The sequence below is a fragment of the Miniopterus schreibersii genome (genome assembly GCF_964146895.1).
Source record: "Miniopterus schreibersii genome assembly, chromosome: 1".
Classification (NCBI taxonomy): domain Eukaryota; kingdom Metazoa; phylum Chordata; class Mammalia; order Chiroptera; family Miniopteridae; genus Miniopterus; species Miniopterus schreibersii.
Genome location: NC_138101.1, coordinates 40082477 through 40096629, shown reverse-complemented (window position 1 = coordinate 40096629; position 14153 = coordinate 40082477).

The following is a 14153-nucleotide window of genomic DNA, read 5'->3' as shown; positions in this document are numbered from 1 at the left end:
TATATCCCACAGGGGTAAACTTCACACACGGCTCTATCTCAGTCTGCCACGCGTCGTGAGAACTGGTCTCCCACTGAAGAAAGCCCAGCCAAGACAAGCAAGTCAAAGGACGGCCTTTCCCAGAGGCCACTTCATTCCTGCCCATTTCTTCCAGACTCCGAGAGGTGCCTAACTGTTCCTGCCACCACACCCACCAACCGCAAGGACCCGGCTTCCATTAACTTAAGCTTTTTTGCAAGTTCTAGTGTGCGGTTAATAATGATAGTGCCCACTTACCTGCCCACAGGCTGGGCTGGGTTCCTGTGCTGTGCCTACCCCAGTGAGACATTTTCTAAAACTGAACTAGGTGTCCGTCTCCACGCTCTTCGAGGGCAGAAGCAGAGGTCTGTGCATCCGTTGTGTGCTGCACAGCAAGAAGCCTCCGGAAGGCACGCCTGTCTCAAGTAAACATCTTTGCCTCCACCTTGTGGGTAGCAGGTCTAAGTGCAGACGGCTGGGCAGAAACCTGTCCCCGGACTGGATCTTAATGAAAGGACAGCGCAGATCGCCCGGAACAGGGCTCCTTTGTGCTGCAGCTGCTTCCACAGGGGTGAGGGCCTTTGGCCCGGCCCTGCCAAGACAGCCTCAGGCAGGACTTGAAATTCAAGAAATCTAGGAGCTTTTCTCACAGCTAATTTTTAAGTTGGTAATTTTGTATGGCCCACGAATGACGTTATAAATACCCAAACGGCCCTTGGCAGAAAAAAGGTTCCCCACCCCTGATTTAGAACAACATGAAAAGCTTGAAGCCAACATAGCAAGATACCGAATTTTCTGTTTTTATTCTCAGGGATGTTAACAACTGTGTCAACTTAGCAACTTCGTACACACAGAACAAGTGATTCACCTAAATTTTTCATTTAGTTCCCAAGAATGTCAATGAATGTGAGAAAATATTCAACCTGTTTTACCTCTCAAACGATAGCGTCAGTGATGGAGTACAAATACCTTCTCCATATTAAACTCCTGCTCAGGTTAGGTAAGAAAAATGTAAACAACAGTAAAATACGTCACTTTTTACACACTGTCTTACTTCTCAAAGCACTTGCCTACATTATCTCATCTAATCTTCATCACTTCACACGAGGCATAGGATACAGGTCCTAATCCATCCAACTCACAGATGGGCGGGTTTGGTGAGATAACAGGGTAACACCCAGAGCCAGCAGGCGTATCTACTGCTCAGCAGCTCTAAGCTCAAGCAGCTGAAATGAATTTGCTCCAGAACCTGGGGCTTCACTAGGCTCGGGGCTTCTCACGCAGCTGCTGTCCAGCAGCGGCTGGGCGGGGACCATCCTGAGAGCTTCGTTCCTCTAAGCTGGACCGGCTCAGGAGCCCGCAGCTGGGGCCCCGTGGGCACCCCTCGGGGCGGCCTCCTCAGGAGGGCTCCGCGCAGCAGCTCGGTGCAGCCAGCTTTTCACGGTGGCCGAAGGTTTTCAGCGGCTTCCCACCGTATCATAAGCACCCCAGGCCCTGCCATCCGCGCACCCGCAGGCTTGCTTTCCATGGTTTCAGTTACCTGTGGTCCGAAATACTACGGGGAAAATTTCAGAAATAAACAATTCGTAACTTTTAAATCGTGCACCGTTCTGAGTAGCGTGATGAAACCTCACACCGCCCACTTCATGCTTTCCTGGAAGCAAATCACTCCTCTGTCCCGGGCATCCCCACCCCTTAGTCCCCGAGGAGCCGTCTGGGTTCAGGTCGACTATCCCAACATCACAGTGCTTGCATTCCAGTAGCCTTTACTTTATTTAACAGTGGCCCAAAGCTCGAGGATAGTGATGCTGATGGTTCAGATGTGCCAAAGAGAAGACAGGAGGTGCTTCCTTTAAGTGAAAAGGTAAAAGTCCTCAATTTAAAAAAAAAAAATATGCTGAGGTTGCTAAGATCTATGGTAAAAACAAATCTTCTAGCTATGAAACTGCCTAATTTAGAAATTAAACTTTACCATCGGTATATATGAATAGGGAAAAAACATTGTATACATAGGGTCTGATACCATCCAGTTTCAAGCACCCACTGGGGGTCCTGGGACACGTCCCCCAGGGCTAAGGGAGGGCCACCGTAGCAGCAGCAGCGGTCCCTCCTAACTGCCCTCAGGCCGGCACCCTCTCCACCAGGCTCTGTTCCGCGGGCAGTGCAAAGGCCCGTCGGGTTTCAGGGGAGAGGAAGTAAAGGGCACTTTTTGATGAATGGGGCATGAAATAATTTGTGGATGTTTTAAAACCACCATCTATCTCCACATTAGCTTCATTGACCTACGTGAGGTAAGTAGTAGCTGGACATACCGGTAATTCTGGAGGGTATTTCACTATCAACCTCAATTATCAGCTTAAAAAGAAATAGAAGAGTATATTTACATTTCCCCCTATCCCATGCCCACAAGAAAATCCTATGTAGCCAGGCTGTTTTACAGAATGCAGTATCTTTTAAGCACCCATTTACCCAGCATCTAGTGAGCATTTGCAAAGCACAGTGCTGTCCTCAGAGGAACTCCGCAGTGGAAGGAAAGGCAGACACCAAAGCCACTAAACTGGGGAATAAATGACGCAGGCGGAAAGAAAGGAGCCTGAGGCGCAGGAGAGAGGAAAACTCAGTGGGAAGGTTCACAATCTCAGCACCAGCGCCGCTCGCTGCGGTGAATCGCTGCTCGCTGCTATTGAAGTCGGCTCCAGCCAGGTCACTGTGTCACCTTCCCGCCGGTGCAATGAGCACACCGGCGACTGTCGTTTCCATTGCGCTTCCTGCGTCCCACCAGCCAGGTTCAGCTTTCCTGAAATCCCAGCTGGCAATCCAAGTCCAGGAGGACGCGTGGGACAGCTGTCATCAGCCGCCGGGTGAAAGGTCACCATAAGTGGTTGGGTTGTGTATTTCTTGTTTACTTCAGTGAGCGGTGGGAAGATGACACATCAAACAGCAATCATAATTAAAATAAGGCATGGCCCCACCTGTGCACAGCCAGGCCCTGGGCCACCTACCTGGGCAGATAGGGAGGAGACAGAGTCTGCCTTCAAAGGCCCTCCACAGCCAGCTCTGGATTTGTCTGCTGTTTACCGAATCCCCTTTTCACTCAAACCCTTCTCAAGGTTCCCGGTGTTCCGATAACAGTGTCTTTATTATTATTATTATTACATTTCATATGTTTAGTCTTCGAATTGGGTCAATAGTTGAAGCCAACCCAATTTGGTATTCTCTTTACCTGAAAAGTTTATTTTCTTTAGAAAACATGTTGGCTGATGAAGGCCTGGGAGGAGAGGTGCAGGGGCGAGAGGATCAATGGGGGAAAAAGGGGGTCATTTGTAATACTTTCAACAATAAAGGTAAATTTTTTTAAAACATGTTTTTCTCTATAGAAAATTATATTACGATAGTTATCTTATGAAAAGGTGATCGGAGATTTTTCTAGCCAAAAATATTGGCGAAAGTGTTACAGTCATGTGTCAGGAAGTTTATCAATAATATATGTGTGTGTATATATACATATTAATATATGGGCTGAGAGTAGAAGCCAAAGGACTCAATGTGTAACTCAAATTTTAGAAGCACATGGATGGGAGAAAATAGTTTAGAACAGTAGAAGCTCCAGGAGACCAGACCGAAGCTTGTGGACACGTGTTCTCTGCCTGTTTGTGAGGCAGCCAACCCCATAGTGATCTTACCCATTCCTCCAAGTTACCCCTGCCCGAAACAAAATTCTTTCAACAATTCTCCAATTCGGAGCCCTTGAAAATATGACATTAGCCCTGGCCAGGTAGCTCCGTGGGTTAGAGCATCGTCCCAATACACCAGTGTTGCAGGTTCGATCCCCAGTAGGGACACACACAAGGATCAACCCATGAATGCATGACTACGTGGAACAACAAATCGATGTTTCTCTCTCCTCTAAATAATTAATTAATTAATTAATTAATTAAGGGGAAAAAAATAACATTGACCAATATCTATAAAAATATGTAAATAACTTAGACCACAGATACTTTCCTAAAAGCCAGTCTCGTTAGGAAAGGAATGAGGCAAAGGCTTTTAACAAGGGTGACAGGACCCTCTCCGTTGGGCCAGGCACCCATGGGGCCAAAGGGACATGCCCACCCAAGAATCCACACTCTTCCTCCTTCCAGACCTCACTGTAGTACCTGGGATGCAAGAATTCCATGCAGACGCCCAGCACCTGCACAGGCCTCCTCTCGAGGCAGACCACACTGTCCCTGGGCCAAGGGGCAGTTGTTCGTAGAGGATGTGAACAGGGTTAAACCTGTTAACTGATTTATGGTGCCACTGGGCTAAGACTAGACTTGGGTCACTTCAAGATCTCTAACTGAGCCCCTCAACAGTATTTTAATAGCCAAAAATTATTGCTTACTATTTGTCAAGCATTGGTTAAAACACTTTAACCGCACTGTCTCATACTCACACACACACAAATAAACCTCTATGAAATAGCTACAATAATTATGCAAATTTTATAAATCAGAAAACTGACACATAAGGAGATTAAGCGACTGGCTAAAGGCTACCCATTAGTCAACTGTGGTGGAGCTGGGACTCAAGCTGGGCGATCTGACCTCAGGGCCATGTGCTCAACTTGGACACCCCACTGTCTCTGCCCATCGGGCATGGTGGTTAATTAAGGAAGGGCAGGTTCTCAAAATTATGATAGAAGAAACTTTTCATTGTTTGCTCAGAAAGGTATTTTCTACCTATATATTCTAATAGTCAGGCTCATTTCATATATTTTTTGCCTGGGTCCAAGAGTTTTAAAGTTTTCTTTCTTTTAGGTCTTATTATAAAATTGCTGAAAATACAGTGGAATTGTTTAAATGTGTCCAGCATCCTGAAAAATTGCAGTTGATAACAAATGATAAGACACTTGACAGTGACTTCCACCTGTGAGAAGGGCTTAGAGAAGTATATCTAGAAAGTACAGAAAGAAGGTAAAAATCGAGAAGGTCTCCAAAATCTCCCACATGGATGAGTTCACCCAAAAAAGGCCTTTCCTGAGAGCAGCCTATGTTTCTCTCTGTCTCAACTCCCTGCTGTTTTTTCAAAGGAGCAACAGTTCTTTTAAATCAATAGTTCTTACTCCCCCAGATATTCAGTACATTTTTTCAGGCGAAAGAAGAAACGAACTGGAAAATGTGACAAAGAGAGGGGGCTCCACCATTTTAAGTTACTGTCCATTTCAAGCACAGATTCAAGAAGCCAGTTCCTAAAGAATATTTATAAGTTTATTGTGGTAGATCTTGTGTGTTCCCTGATATGCAAAATAAATTAATCAAAATTAGAATTAAAAATCTGTTTTTGAAATAAGCATCTTTGAAACTTGTTAAAAATTCCTTTACTGCCATGACTATAATGGCTTAAGGTACATTTTATATAATGTACACTACATTCTCTATTATCCTTTTAAAATTTTATTTACTTTAAAAAAAAATACTGATCCACAGTCCAAGGCCATTCTGTGTAAGTCTAGGCTATTTTAAGTTATCAAGTGCCCAAGAAAAGGAAATTTATTCTAGTGTTAGCCTAAGAAAAATGATTAAAGATAGAGATAGAGGGATAGACATAGCCTTAAAATGCACAGATTTGGAGGTGCAGATATAGGTCCACGTTACATCCGCCAGTTCTCCCTTCATTAATGTAACTAAGAACTGACTGCCGAAATACAAAGCTGACAGATGGTGTATGCGCTGAAGTCCTCACGGTGCTTTAGGAAAACGCTTTCATTGGATTCTGTGGATTGAAAGGCCCTTTCCTTTCCCACGGGTGGAATATGGGAAGAGACCTGAACTGCAAGTGAAGAGACCAGTTTTACCCCAGTTTTGCCACCTTGTATGACCTTGGAGGTTTCACGCAATCTCCCCATTTTCCCATCTGTGAAGTGCTGGCAATAGACTAAAGAACCTCTGTAATTCCTTATGCGTCTCTCCTCTGACAAGAGTTGAACTGTATCTGCAACTTCTCAAAAATATTAATTACTCAGCGGCCCCACTAGATGGTAGCAGATTCCTGGCTACTGTCTGATCGCAGGAAGCCAGGGCAACTTGCTGAACACCTCCGAATCCCACCATCGAAAAGTTAATAGGACTTTACCTTACTTGTCAAAAGACTCGAGTTTTACTCTCAGCTCTGCCATTTATTACTTGTATGATCTTAGTCAAATGAGCCTTTTGGGGTTTCTGATTCCCTGCCGTAAAATCAAAGGACGTCTTCCAGATCTGAAACTATGATTGAATATCAAAACCGTGGCGAGAATAAGACACATTTAAATAGTATTGTCTTCTTTTTCTACCTTGACTCATTTAAACAGCCTGCATTTGGGACAAAGAAAAATTCCTTTTTCTATCTATGAGACCTTGAGCAATTAACAATATTTTTATTTCCTCATTTGCAAAAGTGGGAAAATAATTCTCTAAGGGGTATTGTAATGAGGAAATAGATATGACAAGTAACGCAGTTAATAAATGTTACCCATTCTATTTTTTAATTATTATGGTTTTATCCCATGGCATCTAGACTGCCTCAGACCATGATTCCTACCACACTCTCTCCTGATATTTCAAGGTAGAAGCCAGTGCTTTCAGGCTGACTCTCACCTGCAGGTTCAGAGTCTACACAGAACAGTACATGGGGTCCAGGAATACCTCCTGGAATCCTCTCGTCAAAGCTGCTACAAAAAGTCCCAGGCCCTGGATCCATAAGTCCTAAAGGAGTCTAGGTGATCTGCCTTAATCAGTTCTCACTGAAACTCCTTGAATGAGCCCTCCAAGGGCCTCCAGTCTAAAGCTGTGGCCTGCAGGCTCTCGGATTCCCCCTTAAGCAATGAGGAGTCAACCCGAAGGCCTCCAGGTAAGCATGGTCAGCTTCCAGGCTTAACAAAACACCTCAAAGACTAGAGACTGAAGGATATCTAACCTAGACTATAGAAGCCAACGTGTCTGGTTCCTCCTTGAACTGGCTGTTTATTCACCACAGTCACATTAAATTATTTCAAAATGAAAATATCATGTTACATATTGCGTGACAAGAGTTGCCATGGTCTCTCAGGCTTGGGGTTAAAGCCCTGAAGACAAAATACTGAAGAAGCCAAAGGCATCAAGTCATTAAGCAAATAAAATTCGTAGGAGCCACTGTGCTTCTTGGACCTCATCAGCTGACATCACTTTGAAAATATTTGATGTTATGACCTAGCAGAATTAATGTGCAAAGCAGAGCAAAAGCTGACTATAGTTCCTGCCAGAAAGCACCCCTTTAATCACCCACCTCTTTTTCCAAAGGACTATACACTGAACACGTCTCTGTTTTACCCTTTCTCCCTCCCTCCCTCCTTCCTTCCTTTTATTTTTTTTTTCCTTCTTTTTTAAAATGTCATCTTTATAATGAGGAGCTTCTGTTGTGGACTAATGTTTGTGTTCCCCCCAAATTCCTGTGTTGAAATCCTAACCCCACAGCGGTGGTGCTGGAGGTGGGTCCTTTGACGTGATCAGGTCCCGAGGATGGGGCCGCGTGAATGGCTTTAGTGCCCTTATAAAAGCGGCCCCAGGGAGCTCCCTGCTCTTTCTGCTGTGTGAGAGCACAGCCAGAGGCCGGCCGCCTTCTGGGAACCAGGAAGATTCTCACCAGATACCAAGTCTGCCTGTGCCTTGATCTTGGCCTTCCCAGCCTCCAGAACTTAAATTTTGTTTTTTAAGCCCCCACCCCCATCTATAGTATTTTTGTTATAGCAGCCTGAACAGGCTCAGAGAATTTCCACATCTTTCTTTCTAACCATCAATAGCCAATTTGAATATATAAAGCAAATTCCACTCATAAGAGTAACAAAAATTATAAAGTACCTGGGAATAATATGTAAAACTTTTTATAGAGAAAACTGTATTTTTACTGAAGAACATAAAAGAAGACTAAGGAGAAATACCACCGCCAGCCATTAAGTAAATATTTCAGATTGCAAAATGTCAGTTTTCCTCCAATTCAATCTATAAATTCAATACATTCTGAAACATGTATGTGTGTGTGTGTGTGCATGTAATACATAGAAAAAATAATAACTGGATAGAAACTGTAATTTTACTTATTTTAATTTTTGTATTGTATTGAATTTATTGGGGTGACATTGGTTAGTAAAATCATATAGGTTTCAGGTGTACAATTCTAGAATACATCACCTGTACATTGTGTTGTGTGCTCACCACCCCAACCTTTCTTCCTTCCTTTCGTAATGCAGTGTGTGGCATAGGTTTATTCAGCAGTATTACAGATGTGTGTGGATGACCTGTCTGTGTAACAGGGTGAGTCCAGGGCAGATATCAGAGCTGACGGGGTGGTGAGTCAGAGGACACGGCCCAGCCCAGGTCGGATGCGGTGGAGAATGCAGCCCAGCCCCTCAGATCAGAGAAGGTGGCGAGAAAGCAGAACCCAGGGTGGGCTGGGTCTAGAAACAGCCGGCACACTCTAGATGTTAGCAGGGATGAAGGTGAGGACCTAGAGACTCAGAAGCACTCCCCGATCTGAGGCTGCCAAGGGTGTTGGAAAAAAACCCAGGAAATCAGCGTGGTTACCCCTTTAGTGAGGCAGCACTGAGAATCTCTCTGCTTACAGCACTGGTTCTTTATTTACCAAACATGCCTCAGGGCCTTCAGAAAGGCCAGTGAGGTTAAAATAGTTCTTCAATGTGCATCCCACACTGAGAAAGAACAGTGACTACAAAATAGAAGAACGCGAAAGGGGGAATAGTTGACCTCCAATTATGCATTCTGTAGCTCAGGAAGAATTCTGCAGACACGACCACACTGCCCTCAGCTCACTGAGGGCAGAGCTTGAACCTGGCTTGACCTTTTCATCGCCAGCAACCCATCTGCTGCCTGGCACACACATGCTCTCAGTGAATGTTTGCCTTCCTTACAGTTGCTGTGGATGACACAACTGCGTATATACCAAAAGCAAAAGCTTGTGATAGTGTCCTGTTGAGTGACCGAAGTGCAGAGTCATAAACCCCCTGACCTTCGGCCCTCTCCTGACCTGTAAGCTGAATGCATGTATAAGCACACAAAAGAATTCGACTGCCCAAATAAGAACTAAAGCCAGGATATAGGCTTCAAAGGAACATAAACTTCCTGCAGGCCTATTCCATCGGGTGGCCCCTGGCACCCCGAATACCATTCCTGCTAATGGCAAGTTCTTTAGAATTGCTTTATAAACATGGTACAACAGCCTGGAAGTCAGAAGACCTACAGCCTAGGCCTGGTCTGGGCATCTACTAGCTGTGTAGCCTGGAGCAAGCCATTTAATTTTGTTTTTTCGTAAGTTAGACTAACAGTCCAATTTCAGGAATAATACTCCATTGCAGCAATTATATTCTAATTCTAAGCTGACTGCGAAGAAGAGAAAATTGGGTTCAATGGGGCCAGCCGGAGTTCCTGATCTTTGTAAATTCCCACAGTCTTTTACTTTCCCTAATCCACATACTTTTCGGTGTGTGAACAACTAAACTGCTTACAAGAGATTTACTGGTGACATAAACACAAGGAGGATTCCAGCAAATTACATACAATCATCTTCCAGTGTGCTTCAGAGCAGTGCCTGCTCTCACATGCTCCTAAATTGGTTAACGAACAGTCTAAAAAATATATTTTTTAAATAGCTTAAAGTGAAGCTATAAAAATATAAGGCTCCTTATGTTTTATCCAAGAAATTTTACATGCAATGGTCTTTAAGATTACTATAGCTGTCATAAAAATGATGATGAAATCAGCAAATGCTGACAAATGAAACCATCAGTAGATAACTGACTAGAAGAATAGGCTATGGAGGTAGAATTCTGTGATGGTAAGCTTGCAGTCCTGTGACACTGAGGCTTATGATAAATGGTGCCCATGAGTAGAAAAGAATGAACTCCAATCTTTTTAAATGGGGCCTTCAAGGAGGCCAGGGTGGGACAAGGGCAGGGGAGAATGATTTTGGAAGCCGAGGCAGCTCTGGGTGAAGTTATGGAGAAGAAGCTGTTTAACTTTGATCTTCATCTAACCCCCTTAGTGTCACCATCCTACCTGTGCACTGGTGTCCTCCATCAAATTTACAATTGCAAAGGTTTGTCAGTTAAAAGTGCATTACCTTCCAACCCAATAAAAATGTTCTATCCAGTTCCAGTTAGGAGTAAGATTGAATAAACATATTATATCCTGTCTCTCTCACTGAAAATAGCTAAAAACATAGACCAATGCATACAGCAGCTATTTGAGATAGAGCAAGTAGATTGGGAAAGAAGGTAAGATTTGGAGTATCACTGAAAGAGCAGTGCATTTACCTTCCTTTACCACTGGTACCCCCGGACTAAATACCAAGCACGCTAAAATCTAGAATTAAGCATCAGTAAAGACAGAAGTTCCAGGAAAGCTCTCTCGTTTAGGCTTGAGGAGTGGATAACGGGTTACTTAACAGCACAGTGCATGAGGACCTACAGGTGCCTAAAACTGAGGAAGGGGAAACTTTCCCCCTAAGAGGAAATGTGGTCCTAAGACCTAAAAAGAGTGGGTGCTCTCACTGTTTTTCTCTCTGTCCTTCAACCACTAAGCCACAAACACTGGTGGAGTCATGAGACATGTCTGACAGAGCAGAGTAAATCTAGTTCCAGCTTTCAGGCAGCAGAACTGAAAAGGGGAGCCTCAGGAACAGGGAAAGTAATAGGAAAATCACAGAGAGGGAGCAACTCAGGAAAGCAACCTGATAAATTTGGCTGTGAATTTCTGGACTCACCCCCAAACAAGCTGTGCAGGCATGGGTCTGACACTAGTCAGCATAGGAAAAACTCCAAATTAAACTAAGAATTAGATCATTGTCCTGGTCTTAGACTTGGCACTGAATGACACAGGCACAGGTCAGCACCAAATAGGACTGTAAAGACATTGAAAATAAGAGTGAAAGAAGTGATGTCACAACAGACTCTGCAGACACTGAAAGGAAAATTAGGGCACACTATGCAGAGTGTGCACTTAAATTTGACAACAATGATGGAATAGACTAACTACTCAAAACCACAAACCATCTGAATTCATCCAAGATAAAACAGAAAACTGGAATCATATTGTAAGTGTTAATAAAACTAAGTTTATGGTTATAAACATTCCAATCAAGATTCCCTAGTCACAAATTGTTTCACTTGTGAATTTTACCAAAATATTGAAAGAATCACACAAATTCTGCATAATCTCTTCCAAAAATTAAAAGATAAGGAAACACTTTCCAAATGATTTTCAGGCCAGCATTTATTTTCATACTAAAACCAAAGATAATATGAGAGAACTACAAACCAATATCTCTTGTGAAGATAGATTTTAAAATCCTCAATAAAATATTAGCAAATTTAACACAGTGATATACAAAAAGAATAACACACCATGGACCAAGTGGAGTTTATTCCAGGAATGCAAGGCTGGTTCAATATTCAGAATTCAACCAATGTAATCCACCATATTAACAGCCTATAAAAATTTTAAAAACTCACAAAACTTTATTGATTAATGCAAAAAAAAAAAAAAAAAGCATTTGACAAAATTTGATAGCCATTCATGATTTTTAAAAATCTCTCAGCAAATGAGAAATAGAAGGCAACCTTCCCAATACAATACCACTAACATCATACTTAACCTTAAAAGAATGAGAACAAGGCAAAGATATGACTCTCACCACTACTATTCATCATCATATTTATCTTGCAATAAGGCAAGAAAAAGAAATACAGTGTATTTAGATTAGAAAGGAAGAGATAAACCTTTTTATATTACAGATAGCATTTGTCCATGCAGAAAACCTCTAGCGATCCATCAAAAGAAAAAAAAGTAAGTGACTTTAGCTAAGTTGCAGTATACAGGGTCAATGTGCAATCATCAATCATATTTTTTCAATACTAGCAATAAACAATTAGAAAGCAAAAATGACTTAAATACCATTTATAATAATTAAAAAATAAAATACTAGGTATAAGTCTGAGAAGATATTCAGAATATATATGCTGAAAATTACAAATGCCAATGAAAGAAAGCAAAGAAGACCTAAGAAAATGAAGAGACATACCATGTTCATTAATAGAAAGACTCAATGTAGTAAAGATGTCAATTTTCCCAAATTGATCTATTCAGACTTATCTATGCTTCTCATAGGACATATGATTAAAGAAGCAGAGAGGGTGCAAAAAGAAATATAAGGCATTCAAAATATGGGTATCAAAATCTTGCAAATGGCAGGTATATTTGTTTTTCACTGCTGCTCTAACAAATTAGCACAAATTTAGTGGATTAAAATGACTCAGTGTGTTATCTCAGCATTCTGGAGGTCAGGAGCTAAAATCAAGGTGTTGGCAGGTCTGCCTTCCTTTCTGAAAGCTTCAGAGAAAAATCATTTTCCTTCCCCTTTCCACCTTTTAAAGGCTGCCCACATTGCTTGGCCCATGACTCTCTTTCTGTATCTTCAAAGCCAGCAGCATTGCATATCCCTGTGCCTTTTGTCTGCATTTCCCTCTCGATGTTTCTGCTTCCTCCTTCCCTTTTTAAGGACCCTTGCAATTACATTGGGTCTACCCAGATAATCCAGCATAATCTCCCTATTTTAAATCCAGCTGATTAGCAACCTTAATTCCCCTTTGCTATGTAATTGTTTTTGTCTCAATAAATGTATTTTTTGTTGTTGTTCTAATAATTTTTCCAACACCATTTATCCCCTCTGTACCCTCTTCCACCTTCACCCACCCACTCCCTCCCATCATCACCACACTGCTGTCCATGTCCATGAGTTCTCTTTCTTTTTTTTTCTTTTTTGCTCAATCCCTCCACTCCCGCCCAATGCACCCTCCCCCTTCCCCAACACACACACACACCAGAGCTGTCTGCCTGCTCTCTATCTATGAGTCTGTCTCTACTTTGCTTGGTAGCATTTAACATATTCACAGGCTCTGGGGATTAGGAAGTGGAGATCTTTTCTGAGGGGTTGCATTATGGTGTATAGCATAGCAGACCTTACTACCTGATGAGTTTTATGAATCTGACATGGAATTGAAAAAGATATGGAGATGTTTAAAACAAAGCTGAAGCTAAGGAAGAGCTTCACACATAGGACAAAGAGAACTTTTATATATGTCTGAAAGTTCAAATGTTTTAATTTTGTTCTTATAAGTTCCCCAAATCTTATTAATATTACCCAGAAGGTCAATAACTGTTTTAGGTCAATAATTCCATAAGCCCGAGGTTGAATTATAAGTCCATTTGGTGTTCTGTGTGGTTAGAAAACCTAACAAGTACATCACATACTATAAAATATAAGGCTACATTGAATTTGGAAGTGCATCTTAACATCACAAATGTAATCAGAGAACACAAAACGGCATTACTTATTGATGTACCTGGAATAAAATGAAAATAATTGCATTAGTGAAGACAAACTCTGGAAAGAAAATAGAATAATAGATAGAAAAATATAATAACCAAAATAATTCTTACACAATTGTGTTTCTCAAGAACAATCATTTGGTTAATCATATAACCATGACCATATAGGATGGATGGAAGAAATATTTACAAGAACTATACCCTTGGATTAAATACAGGTTGGGGCAAAAGCAGGTTTACAGTTGTGAGTATGTGAAACAGAAAGTTTCTTCTTGTACTATCATTTACTAATTTTTGTATTATTTTTCCATACAAACAACTGTATGTAAAGCTACTTTTGCCCCACCCTGTATAAAAACATCTCCACCTGGCAATAGCTAATGAGAAATGTAACCTAGGATTCTATCAGACAGAGGGTGTCTAAGTTGCTTTTCAATAAACTATATTGACAAGTGTATCCCTGGTGAACAGAGGCACCAATGGTTCTCAGCCTCTCTTTCACAGTGAGCACTCATGAGAGATGATGGCATTTACATATGCAACGGACATAAATGGGATTTAGGCTCGATTCCCTGTGCAGTATTTCTGATGCCGCCTCTTTTTCTCCCACTCAGGTGATATAGTTGACAGTCTGGGAATTAAGTCCTTGCTTTCATAGGCATGCACAAGAGCCCACTAGCAGCACGTAGGTCCGGAGAGAACTCTTCTACAGTAAAGACAACTTACCATTTTCTTCCT